The sequence below is a fragment of the Sapajus apella genome, unplaced genomic scaffold, assembly GCF_009761245.1.
Source record: "Sapajus apella isolate SASKATOON/1434 unplaced genomic scaffold, GSC_monkey_1.0 scaffold6, whole genome shotgun sequence".
Lineage (NCBI taxonomy): Eukaryota > Metazoa > Chordata > Mammalia > Primates > Cebidae > Sapajus > Sapajus apella.
In genome coordinates, this window is record NW_022436946.1 from 40,538,912 (window position 1) to 40,552,496 (window position 13,585).

The 13,585-nt window shown below is 38.7% G+C and overlaps 1 long non-coding RNA gene across 1 annotated transcript; it reads right to left on the minus strand.

Annotated features, from left to right (window-relative positions):
• Window positions 1-400: 400 nt before the first annotated feature.
• LOC116549486 lies at window positions 401-5,560 on the minus strand. Its single transcript, XR_004267899.1, has 3 exons — window positions 5,043-5,560; window positions 1,110-1,182; window positions 401-849 (listed from the first exon to the last, which is right to left on the minus strand). It is a non-coding gene; the product is annotated as an uncharacterized LOC116549486 (long non-coding RNA).
• Between the last annotated feature and the right edge of the window lie 8,025 nt (window positions 5,561-13,585).

Consider the following 13,585-nt stretch of genomic DNA (forward strand, 5'->3'; position numbering starts at 1 on the left):
GAGATATTTTCTTAATAGAAATTTCCAGGGCCGGGCACAGTAGCTCACAGCTATAATCCCAGCATTTTGGGATGCCAAGTCAGGCAGATCACTTGAGGACAGGGGTTCAAAACCAGCCTGGCCAACATGGTGAATTAAAATAAAATAAAATAAGATAAAATAATTTTTCTCAGAAATGCCTTCTTTAGGTTGCCAAATAGCTTTTCTTTTCTTTTCTTTTTTTTGAGACAGAATCTGAGATTGCAGCAACCTCTGCCTCCTGGGTACAAGCGATTCTCCTGCGTCAGCCTCCTGAGTAGCTGGAACTACAGGCGTGTGCCACCATGCCCAGCTAAGTTTTGTATTTTTAGTAGAGATGGGGTTTCACCATATTGGCCACGCTGGTCTTGAACTCCTAACTTCAAGTGATCTGCCCGCTTCGGCCTCCCAATGTGCTGGGATCACAGGTATGAACCACCATGTCTGGCCATAGCCAATAGCTTTTTAAGGGCTGGAACTGTCCTAGTCAATGTCAGATTGCCCTATATTATCAACACAGAAAGTATTTAGTGGAAATTCAGTCAATTGTTTGGTTCCTTTAAGCCAAATTTAAAACTATGGAATAGATCTCTAACAAAGAATAGCATTTACACTTACCAAGTTCTGCAAACTAAACATGTCGAGAAAAAAAAAAAGCCAGCTTTGTCCATACATTTCTACTAAATTTCAGATGAATTTTTCAAATTGCAAAATCACTTTTACCTGCAACAGAAGCAAAGGTAAATTTTCAGGGGTGTACTCTCTTAGGCAGCTCTCTAGCTCCCTCTGCATGATGTCTGCCTGAACAACAAGGGGCTCAGACTCAGCCACCTAAACCCAAATAACTAAGTTTTAACATCCCAAATTAAAGAACTGTAAAATTTCAAATATCACAAAATCAGATATTTCCAAGGAAAGAATGGCCTGCTCTGATCCAGTGGTTACACTGAATAGTGGACTCTTCTCTTCTTACAAATACTGGTAATAGCATCAGCTGTTTGTCTGCAAAAATCAACTGTTTCTGCTAAAAGTTACCAAGTCAGCAAAATCAAACTTCCTGTTGTATTGAAATAGCCCACTCTCCTACTCACCTGTAAGGTTTTCTTCAGTGCCATTTCCTTCTCTCTTCTAAAGTAATAAATGTCCTTTGGCATTTGAACAGAGCTGCAGAAAGATTTATGCAATAGGAGTGGTAATTACAGAAGCTGTAATAGACCAGATTATAGATAGGCCATGATTAATCTGTAACTCTTCACAAATGCTCATTTCTGAATAAGTATACCATATTATACTGGATTATTGAGGGCATGCAAAGGCCACATCCTTTTGTTTTGGTCAGAATCTTTTTTGATTCTTCTTTGATTAGCATGTTTGTTAAACATTTCCCTGGGTCAATTCTTCTCTCTCCTCCCCATACAAACATAGTATGTCTGTCTACCTTCGATTCACCTCACTATTTCCTACTGCAGAGTATAGGGAGGGATACAATGGTGAGGATTTTTATTTCCCCACCTGTCCCTCCAGCAACCTTATCTCTGACAAATATTGTGCCTATCAGATCCCATTTTCACCTAGTTGTCACACAAAACCAGCTTTGTGTAATTTAAAACAAAATGCTTTTATTTTTGTGTTCTTGATGAATTATCTGCTGGGGGGTGGGGAATAACTCTTAAATATTAAACATGAAATTCTTCAGGAATTATTTTAACCAAACTGCTTTAGGAAAATTACTGATTCCTAGTAAAAACATTTATAGCAGAAGTGCCTGTTTAAGCAGCCTTGTGGATTCCTGTACATGCCCAGTTGTGAGGAGTTGTTGTTTTTACCATGGACTCTGATACAAGCAGGCACAAGCTGTGGAATCACCTGTCAAGAGGGTGGGACCCTGGGTCAGGAACAGCAGAGCGCTCCACATTAGGGATAAGATATATCCCAAGGTGGCCGGGCGCAGTAGCTCACGCCTGTAATCCCAGCACTTTGGGAGGCCAAGGTGGGCGGATCACGAGGTCAAGAGATCGAGACCATCCTGGTCAACATGGTAAAACCCCGTCTCTACTAAAAATACAAAAAATAGCCAGGCATGGTGGCATGTGTCTGTGGTCCCAGCTACTCGGGAGGCTGAGGCAGAAGAATCGCTTGAACCCAGGAAGCGGAGGTTGCAGTGAGCCGAGATTGCACCACTGCATTCCAGCCTGGTGACAGAACAAGACTCCGTCTAAAAAAAAAAAAAAAAAAAGGTATCCCAAGGTCTGGCAGCTTTGGAAACATCAGGAAACAGCAACCCTGATGCAGACATCACTTTCTCAAGACAGTATTTTGCAGACATTGGCAAGGGGCCACAGCAGGTCATTCTGGAACACAGGTGAGAAACCACCTAGAGATTATGAAGGAGGAGTAAGCAGTGACATTTAGGTTAATATTGTTCATATGGCCCTATCAGTTCCCAGGTAAGTTTTAAGGGAAGATAAAACTTACACTGTTGGTTTGTACACTTGCCAGCAATTTCCCTCGCTGCAGGCAGTGGTTCTGTGAAAAGAACCCCAGGCTGACTGGCAAGAAATTAATCAGCCAAGTGAGCCTCAGCAACCCATTTAGACAAATTGTGTCAAATTTCCACCCCTGAGGTTGGAGATAATGCCCCTCTTATTTCCTAACATCTTGGCTTTAATGGAAAAAAAAAAGAGGGAGCTCTGAAAGGGTTTTGAGAATAAAAGCGGTAATAAACATAAGGCATAATTTCTGTGATTACTGAAAACTGGTTGCAGCCTCGTGGCCGTGGGGAACGAGTAATGAACCAAAAAAGGGATTAGTTATTACCTTATTACCAAGCAGTTAGAGAAACAGAAGAAACTTTCCCCTGCCCTCTTGTCTCCTTATCTTTGGCATATTGGGAGATGGGGAGGGTCATGGGCTTAACTACTCAGCCCCTCTCTCACTCAGATCTTGTCTTTCCTCTCACTGAACCTCCAAGTGCCTGTGGATGACCCAGAAGAGACTGGTGTACATAAATAATGTATACATCAACCTGCAAAAAGATTTACTCATATGTTCATCAAGCATTGTTCATTCAACATACGTTCATTCATTTATTCATTCAGCAAGAATTTATGAAACAACCACTGCAAAGTCTTTGGTTTGTGGAGTAAAACGAGGGAAAAGATGAAAAAAAAAAAAAAAGGAAGGAAGGAAAAACGATTAAGACACACAGTTCTCCTGAAGACCTCAATAGATTTTTCAGGCTACTAGAATGAGAATGTTAAAGTGAATATCAGGAGTAGATATTTCCGTATCCCTTGGACTCTAGAACCTAGCACAGCTCCTGGAAAACAGAAGGTGCTCAAGAAGTATTTGTTAGACTAACAGATTCTTCCATGTGCAGTATTGTGTGGTTTGGGGGAGCAGACAAATAAGGCTATCCAGGATTTCCCATCACTCTATTCTAAGAGACATCAGAAAGACTTTCTTATCCCAGTGTACACTGGGGAGTCGCTTGCCTGACATTCTGACATTTAAATCACAATAATATCAACACTTGATCTTTGCATTGTGTTTTCTTGTTTAAAAATACTTTGACGTGCATCATCTCATTATCCTCATGACCTTATGTAGATAGGCAAGGTATATATTTTTAACCTTGTTTTTCAAATAAAGAAACCAAAGTTGAGAGAGATTATGACTTGCATGGTTCCATGATCTTTCCATCTCATCACACAATCTGATTGCCTTCAGACACCTAGTGGTTTTAAATACTAATTTAAAAACATATGAAATGCTGGTTCTTCAGAATTGTCTTTGGAATGAAATACGAATTCACCTGCTTACTGCATCTTCTGATCTCTCCCAACTTCTCACCACCCACATTGTGTTTTCTCAATTATTCAACCTACCATGGTTCTCATACTGTTTCCTTTGATCAATTGTGGCAGTAACAAAAACAGAGGAATATGAAGGTCCTGGGCCCATGAGACTTGCCATTAGGGACTGATCTGTGTCTCCCGTTTCTCTACAAGAACTTGATCGCTGTCGTTGGCAGCATTTACCTATAGAAGAGCTCCTAATGAAACAGGCTGACGGGCTTCCGGTTGTGATCTACTCTAGAGAAGAACACAAGCCCCTACTGAAGCTCTAGCTTACTTAACTCTCCGCAAATCAGTAACAAAAGACCCAAGAAATTATTAACCGCAAGTTCCTACTTTGTGGGGCTAGAGACTTCCATGAAGTCCCACATGTTAGAACTCAAACTCAACCTACAATTACCCCTTTCTCATTTTTGTGCTAAGAATAACGCTTGGGGTGAACATTTAAAATACTAATGCTACATCTGATGTATCAAGAAGCATATTGAGCAAGTGCGCAAGCACTAGAAAAACCCCTCCTATATATGCCCTGATGTAACCCTTCTCTATCAAAAGATCCTATAAAAATAACCCATACACTACCCTGGGGGAGCAGCTCTTTCCTTTTCTTTTATTGGTGCTGGCTCTCTTGTGCGCAAGCTGAATAAACTTCACTTTGTTGCTCTGTTTGGTGATTTCTGTTGATTTCTATCCTGGGAGACAGCAAGAATCTACAGTGCTGGTAACACTCACCGAACATTGTTTTGCATAAGGTATTACCAAATACCTAGCATTATTTCAGCTTTTAAATTTCTCACCAAAATCAAGATCAAATTCAATTAAAATATTATTAGATAAAATGAGATCTCCTTTCATTAAGTATGATTTGTATTATAGCTTCTGTAACTTTAAGACAATAGCATTAGTGAACATGTGAAAACACGTTTACATTTTCTTTGGTAAGACATTTGCTTGGATCTGTCTTAACAAATCTAGAATATAGAAAAATCTTAGAGGCAGCAATCAGATTAGAAATGGGTACCTGAAACTGCCATTGTACACTATTTATCTGAACTTGAGATAGTGTCAATTGTCCAGGTAAAAAGAAGAGAGGGCGCTGATGGAGATTATGGAGTGAGTGAGGGGTAAAGCCCCTGAAGAGCACACCTTCTCACTGCCACTATTTACCTGTAAACTTGATTAGCTGTTCCAGGAAGAGCTCCCAGCTCTTCTGTCTCAGACCTCAGTTCAGTCAGTTGCACAGCCAGTTTTTCTCCAACAACTGGACTCTTTCTGTGGAAGTGATCTTGTAAATTTCATCCAAGATTTGCATTTGCTGTTTTTCTGTATCCCTGAAAAAGAGGATCACAAAGCTTGATGTCCTCGGTGACCATTACCCAGCATGTGGAGCTTTGTCTATCTTTGTCCAATAAATCATGTCTACTCTGTAGTAACGCATGCTTTTGCAATTTGAAGAAACAGCCAGGTTAGGCTGTGTGTAGTTTAATTAACATCTAGTAAACAGTAGAGAAAAAGTAGGTTAGAATCTTCATTGGCCATGCCTTTGATTAGCCCAGTTCACCTTCAAAAATATCTCTGCTCTGGCTCTGTCTCCTGAGGTTTAATAAGTGAGAATGCATCCCCCCCACCACCCCTCACCTCTGCAGTCTTGACAAATATTTGTGAGGATTACACACTAACTGCTGTGTAATTAACATGACTCAGAAGTCCTGGGACCCATAAATTGTAGCGGATTCAATAGATGAAGTATTTCCTTGTATTACTGCTGACCTCACCTGTCCTGGACAAGTAGGTTAAGTCTTTCTTAGGCCACATTAGAGAGATTTAAAATACTTAAACCTTCTTTTTTTCCTTTGATATTTCTAGATTCTCATCTTTTCTTTCAGAGATGTTTCATTTTTTCAAGTTAATCGCTGTCATTTCAACAAATAATTAAGCTGTAGAGATGTTTTGTATAGAGGCTTCCTTTGGGAGCCATTTATTCTTATTCTCAATATATTAAAAATTGAAATGATCATCCACGTTCAGTCCATGCTGTGAACCTGACTAGTAATAAATCTGTCATGTTTGGCATACCATTGGAACTCAATAAAATGCAGTGTTATTATTCTTAGCAAAAGTAAAATGTTGTTCTAGAAAATATTTGCCATTTGGCAGTGTCCTTTCAAGTTGGACAAACAGTTAAACAGCTGCCTTAACAGCTGCATTCCAAACGGCAGCCAAGAGTGGCAGCAACGTAGACTGGCTGATGATTCTCCCAAAGGGCAGACATTCTGCCTTCATTTCTTGATCAGTTTTAACACTTCACATCTCAGAAATGAGAACATTTAATCCTGAACTATTTAGCTTGCAACACAGTCAAGTACAGTATTCAGAAAATTAACATAACGAGGTCAGTCTTTGACAACTGTCCATGAAATGAATCCAACACAGAGAAACACATGCCTGCTGAGCACCCATGTCTAGTTTTAAAGAGACAACTGTTTATTTGGCAGGGGATGGGAGATGTGCTTCATTTATTGAGAACCTACTGTGTGTCAGGCAAGCACTGGGACCTCATTTAGTCTTAGAAAAGAGATTGCGAGGTCAAGCGAGGTGGCTCACGCCTGTAATTCCAGCACTTTGGGAGGCTGAGGCGGGCGGATCACCAGGTCAGGAGATCGAGACCATCCTGGCCAACATGGTGAAACCCCGTCTCTACTAAGATACAAAAAATTAGCCAGGTGTGGTGGCGCGTACCTGTAGTCCCAGCTACTTGAAAGGCTGAGGCAGGGGAATTGCTTGAACCCAGGAGGCAGAGGTTGCAGTGAGCCGAGATCATGCCACTGCACTCCAGGCTGGCAACAGAGTGAGACTCCATCTAAGAAAGAAAAGAAAAGAAAAAAAAGAAAAGAAAAGAAAAAAGAAAAGAAAAGAAAAAAGAAAGAAGGAAGGAAGGAGGGAAGGAAGGAAGGAAGGATTGTGAGAAAAGAGAATTTCTTCAATCATGTTTTTAAAAATAAGTACATTTAATTATTTGTAACTCATAATTACATACAATTAATACATAATTTTTATGCATTTAAAAAGTAGTCAAAATTTAAACTCTAATACAAAAATAGTAAGATCAGCTTGAGCAGTTTGGGGGTGTTCAATGTGTGGTTACAGCAGGCTTGGATGGGAATAAAATAGGCATGTTTAGAAGAGAAATACTGAGTAACTATGTTAAAATTTTCAAGGTGATTAGCAAACGAATAGAAATTGCATTCTAGAGCTTCCCAAAGAAGTAGGAGTAAAAGGTGAGATAGGACTTTTTTTTTTTTTTTTTTTGAGACACAGTTTCCTCTGCTGGTGTGATCTCAGCTCACTGCAACGTCTGCCTCCCGGGTTCAGGCAATTCTCCTCTCTCAGCCTCCCCAGTAGCAGGGATTACAGGCATGTGCCACCACACTCAGCTAATTTTTGTATTTTTAGCAGAGATGGGGTTTCAACATGTTGGCCAGGCTGGTCTCGAACTCCTGATCTCATGTGATCCTCCTGCCTCAGCCTCCCAAAGTGCTGGGATTATAGATGTGAGCCACCACGCCCAGCTGAGATAGGACTTTCAAATTCAATAAACGGTGGTCCCCAACCTTTTTGGCACCAGGGACCAGTTTCCTGGAAGACAATTTTTCCATGAATGCGAAGTAGCAGGTGGCTGGGCAGCGGGATGGTTTCAGGATGAAACTGTTTCACCTCAGATCATCAGGCATTAGTTAGATTCTCACAAGGAGCACGCAACGTAGATCCCTCGAATATGCAGTTCACAATAGGGTTCATGCTCCTATGAGAATCTAAATGCTGCTACTGATCTGACCGGAAGAAGCTCAGGTGGTAATGCTTGCTTGCCTGTGCTTACCTCCTGCTATGTGGCCCAGTTCCCAACAGGCCACTGATCAGTACTGGTCCATGGCCTGGGGGTTGGGGACCCCTGCAATAGAAAGTAAGAAAAGTGGGGTGGGGGGTAAGGGGTGAACAAAAAGAAGTAAAGCAGAATTAAGTTCAAATCCGTCAGTAATTGTAATAAAGGTAAATGGTTAAGTTCATCAAAATACATAAATCAGCACAGCTTCAAGTGTTTAAAAGGCTCCCAAAACTCAATTATATGATATGTACCAAAATAAAACAATTATTTTTATTCTAGCAAATGCCAGAATTAAAACTGATAAGGAAACGGGTCCCATATCACTGTGGGCCAATTCAGTTCTCTTCATTGATCTGCACAGATAGACACTGTAAACTTCTTCAATAAACATTTTTGATGCATAGTCATCTTGATCACCAAATGCTTTCAAATCATCTATGCTTTCAAGTGAAATACATTACATGCCAGTTTCTCCATTAGTAGGGGTGTGGCTAAGCCTTTTAAACAAAAATACACCATCACAGTGGCTAAAAAAACTAACTCATGCCTGTAATCCCAGCACTTGGGAGGCTGAGGTGGGTGGATCACTTGAAGCCAGGAGTTTGAGACCAGTCTGGCCAGCATGGTGAAATCCCACCTCTATCTACTAAAAATACAAAAACTAGCCGGGTGTAGTGGTGTACACCTGTGATCCTGAGACTGTCTCCAATCAGTCGATCAATCAATTAAAAAAAAATTTTTTTTTAAGTCTCTCTAACCTAACAGTGCTAATATAAATGGTCCGGGGGAGCCCCACTACTAAACAGGCACTGAACAGCTCAGGTTCCTTCCAAATCTGCTTCATCACCTAGACACTGTTTAGATAAACACATTAGTGTTTTCCCTTCATTGTGTCTATAGGACATGACATTTGGAAGTGTGCTGGACATGAGATAGATATATTTGATGGTATGAGTTGAATAACTTGCTTCTACTTCTAGTTTGCTGAGAGGTTTTTCTTGGAAGGGTGAATTGTGTCAAATGCTTTTTCTGCATCTATTAATCATGTGATCTCCCTCATATATTTGTTAATGTGGTTAATTTCACAGATTTTCAAAAGTTAATCCAAAATTTTATTTTTAGAATAAACTCCATTTGGTCATGATTTATTATCTTTTTATAGAAAAGTTTAAGTTTCTACTATGTTTAGAATATTTGTATTTATGTTCATGAGAGACATTGGCTTGTCATTGTTCTTATAATGTTTTCATCAGATTTTCGTATCCAGATTATGCTGGCCTCATAAGACATGTTGTGAAGTGTTTGCTATTATTTTTCCTTAAATGTTTGGAATAAATCATCTATGAAATATAGTAAACTGAAGTTTTCTGTATGGGAGGACTTCACTTAAAGATTCAATATTTTAAACAGATATATAACTATTCAATATTCTATTTATTTTTGTGTTCATTTTAATAAGACTTTTAAAGAATATTTTGATATATAAGTACATTTCATCTAAGTAGATGAATTTTGGGGGGATGTAAGGTTTTTCATAATATCCTCATACTTTTTAACGGCTTTGTTGAGATAGAAGTAACACACCATCTGATTAAAACACATAAAATGTACAATCATTGCTTTTTATTTAGTATATTCAGAGTTGTACAATCATTACCATAATCAATTTTAGAACATTTCATTACCCTAAAAAGAAACTCTATTGCCATTACCAGCCACTCTTCATTTTTTCTCTAAGCCACCTCTTCTCCCCAACAATAGGCAAACACTGACTTTTTGTCTCTAAAGATGTATCTCTATAGATTGATATGACTATTTCATATAAATGGAACCATACAATATATGGTCCTTTGTGACTGGCTTCTTTCATTTAGCATGTTTTCAAGGTTCATCCTTGTTGTAGCATGTATTGCACTTCATTCTTTTTTTTTTTTTTTTTTTTTTTGAGATGGAGTTTCTCTCGTTACCCAGGCTGGAGTGCAATGGCGCAATCTCGGCTCACCACAACCTCTGCCTCCTGGGTTCAAGCAATTCTCCTGCTTCAGCCTCCCGAGTAGCTGGGACTACAGGCGTGCGCCACCATGCCCAGCTAATTTTTGTATTTTTAGTAGAGATGAGGTTTCACCATGTTGACCAGGATGGTCTCGATCTCTTGACCTCATGAGCCACCCGCCTCGGCTTCCCAAAGTGCTGGGATTACAAGCGTGAGCCACCGTGCCTGGCCGCATTTCATTCATTTTTGATGGCTGAATAATATTCTATTAAACAACTATACTACATTTTATTTGTTCATCAGCTGATGGACATCTGGGTTGTTTCAATTTGGGAGCAATTATAAATAACACTGCTATGAACATTCATCTACAAGGTTTTGTGTATATCTGTTTTCGTTTCCCTTGAGTATATATGTAGGAGTGGAATTAGAGGATAAATATGTTTGGCCTTTGAGAAACTTGAAGACTGTTTTCCAAAGTGGTTGTATCATTTTACATCCTCATCAGCCATGTATGAGAGTTCCAGTTTCTCTACAGTCTTACTAACACTTGTTACTATCTTTTTTATTTAAGCCATACTAGTTGATGTGAAGTGGTACCTTATTGTGGTTTTCATTTGCATTTCCCAGTGGCTAATGATGTCAATCATCTTTTCACATGCTTATTGAACATTTGCATACCTTCTTTGGAGAAATGTCCATTCAGATCTTTTGCCCATTTTTGATTGGATTATTTGTATTTTATAGATGAGTGGTAAGAGTTCTTCATATATTCTAGATACACGTCCCTTATCAGATATGGGAGTTGCAAATATTTTCTTCCATTCTGTGGGTCATCCTTTCACTTTCTTGATGTTATTCTTTTAAGCCTCTTATCTATTTATGTTTATAGAATGTGTAGTACTGTCTCCTTTTATATTCCTGATACTGGTAATTTCTGTACTTGGTCTTTTATATTGATCAGTCTTACCAGAGATTTATCAATTTTATAATTTTTTCAAAGAACCAGTATTATTGAGTTTTCTCTAGGTTATTCGTGTCTGCCTTTCACTGATTTCTGCTCACCTAACTTAATAGATCATTGCTTTTATATCTTGAGTTTATTTGCTTTTTTCACCTCTAGAGATGGACATTTAGATCAATAATTTTTAACCTCTCCTGTGTGTAATGAATGCAGTAAATTTCCCTCTAAGCACTATTCTAGCTACATCACAGAAGTTTTTCATGTTGTGTCTTCATTATATTTTAAATATTTTCTACTTTCCATTATTATTTCTTATTTGACATAAAAGTTATTTAAAAGTGGTTCTGTTTTTCTGTTATGGTTTCTAGTATGATTCCACTGTGGCCTGAGAACATACTCTGCATGACTTCAAATTTTAAAAATATATTGAGCTTGCTTTATAACCCAACACATGGTTATTTTGGTGAATGTTTCACATGTACTTGAAAAAATGTGTATTCTGATGTTAGGAATAGTGTTTTATATATGTCAATTAGATCACATTGGTTAGTCACGTTGTTCAAATCTTTTATATCCCTGAATCACCACTTATTTATTTATTTATTTATTTTTCGAGACAGAGTCTTGCTCTGTCGCCAGGCTGGAGTACAGTGGCACAATCTCAGCTCACTGCAACCTCCTGGATTCAGGCGATTCTCCCACCTCAGCCTCCCAAGTAGTTGGGGCTACAGGGTGTTGTCTCCTAAGATAATCACAGATTCTACCTGCCTTTCCAACTTCCTTTTTAGGTGTGGCCTTCTGAGCCTTTTGATTGATAGTTTGACATTTCTCTTTTTCCCCATCTCTGAAATTCTGTCCTTCAAAGGTTTTGAACTTAGTTTCCCACCCCATGAAAGTTCAAAATCTGGCAAAAATTTGAGGGAGAGAACTGACATAAGTTTGATGCAGTTCTTCTCTCTAGCAGGGTTTCTTTTAAGCATGGCAAGACTGCAGATTTTACTTTGCCTTTCTAGATCAGGCGCCCCCACCGGTCTCCTTCATATCCTGGCATCCAACAAATATCCAATGGGTGTATTTCAGACATTAGATCCAAATCTGCCATTCCTGCAGCCATGGCTTTCAAAAGTTCCCCTGGCTTCTCTTTGTTCCATGTGGGTTCCTTTGTCAAAACAGTGTCACTGTGACTAGAATTGGTAGATTGGCTAAGGAAGCAAACAGTCAGAGATTGTCAACTCACCTACGAAGGCTCTTTCACTTCTGGAATTTTGGTTTTTCTAGTCCTTGTTGCTTCTGTAACTGTCCAATATCTTTCAACATATGACTGTAACTTAACTCTTTCAGTGATGTGGCCTTTACTAAATCTTACGCAAAGTAGCCAGATTCATGCCTGTAATCCCAGCACTTCGAGAGGCCGAGGTGGGCAGATTCCGGCACTTGAAACTTCAGTTGAAAAAAAAAATCAGTGAGGTCGGGAGTTTGAGACCAGCCTGGCCAACATGGTGAAACCCTATCTCTACTAAAAAAAAAAATACAAAAATTAGCTGGGCATGGTGGCTGTGCCTGTAATCCCAGCTACTCAGGAGGCTGAGGCAGGAGAATTGCTTGAACTCGGGAGGCAGAGGTTTCAGTGAGTCAAGTTCACACCATTGCACTCTAGTCTGGGTGCCAGAGTGAGACTCAAAAAAAAAAAAAATCTTACCCAAAGCAAAAATCTCAACACTTGCTTGTACTCCATGCAATATACTGTAACATTTTTCTACTCTGCTTCATTAAAAACAAACTTTGGTTCACAAGCCACTAAATCAAAGTCAGTATCTACTAATGGAACATAACCTACAGTTTGAGAAAAACTGGCCTAACAGAGGTCCGGGAAAAAACCAAGGTGTCTGAAAGAGGAAGCTCATCAAAGGAATACAATTAAGTGAATCTTAATCTTCTTAGTATTATTATATGAATTTTTGAACTATAGAATTCTGCCTGCATTTTTTTCTTGAGGTCAGACAAGTCAGCTTCTGTATCCAGCTTAACTTTTAACTGAAATGGCTTGGTAAATTTAATTTTGTTCTACCCCTTCTCTCCCATCCTTTTTCTCAGTCAAAATTTCCCTTATTATTTGTATTAATCATTAGAATTTATAATAACCCCATGAATTATAAGCTTCCTACTATCTTGTCCTTAAAGACATGACAATCAAACAAAACAAAATCCTGTTTTTCAAAGCAAATTTCTTAAACTTTGGCTCCCTCAGCTCCATATTATCTCTTTTACCTCAAATAATAATAAAACACCTCATTATCTATTCACGGAAGGCTTTTATAAAAAATTACCAAAGATCAAAATACGCATGTGTGAAAGCAAAGTGTACACACTGCTCCACTGCCGTTATCAACATGTACATTGTAGTCAGAGATCTTGTATCCTGAGAGAAATAAGCAAACAAAAACAGGGTCACTGTCATTCATTTTCCCAAAATAAAATACTTGTTTTGTTTATAATTTACTAATTCCTTTAATAAAAGCAATTTTATTGCCAACTTTTGCAATGCTAAAAGATGAAAATCTGTGATGACCTTGGTGGCTATGACAATCATGTGATAAAATCGCTGTCTTTGCTGCCATGAATAGACAACTACAAACTTGGTGATACTGGTAATTTTGTGGGATTTTTTTCCTTTTTTTTTTTTTTTTTTTTTTATTTTTTATTTGATGAGCCAGTCCTTTTAAAACTTGGAGTTTCTTTCAAACTTTCCCTGAAAGTAAATTTTTTCCCGCTAAATGCTTTGCCTATATTTCTTTGACAATTGTATAGATTCCTCCAAGATTTTATGTATCCATCAACCAGAGCAAAGTCCACCACACTGTCCATGTAGA